Below are 316 nucleotides of genomic sequence, written 5' to 3' on the forward strand. Positions count from 1 at the left end.
TGTGCGTGTGTGTGTGCGCGCGCGCGCCTGCCTAAGTCCGGGCCGCTTCCCCCGCTGCAGCGCCCAGGAGCCTCCCCTGCCCGTGCCCCAGCTGGCGGCCCGCACGCCCGGGGTCCCCGCGCTGTTTCACGCTTAAGACACCAAGCCCGGTGCTGGGCGCAGGGAGGCGCGGGGCGACCCCGTGAGCCCCGCTTCGGCCCTCACCCAAACACTGAGGCCCCCTCCCCCCGGGCTCCTGCACTGGGCTGTTCCTGCCCCCGCTGGCTGGGCCGCCCGGGCCGGGGAAGCCGTCGGGGCGGCCCCCGCGGGGCAGCGC

Source organism: Alligator sinensis, unplaced genomic scaffold, assembly GCF_000455745.1.
Source record: "Alligator sinensis unplaced genomic scaffold, ASM45574v1 scaffold37_1, whole genome shotgun sequence".
In the NCBI taxonomy this organism is placed as follows: domain Eukaryota; kingdom Metazoa; phylum Chordata; order Crocodylia; family Alligatoridae; genus Alligator; species Alligator sinensis.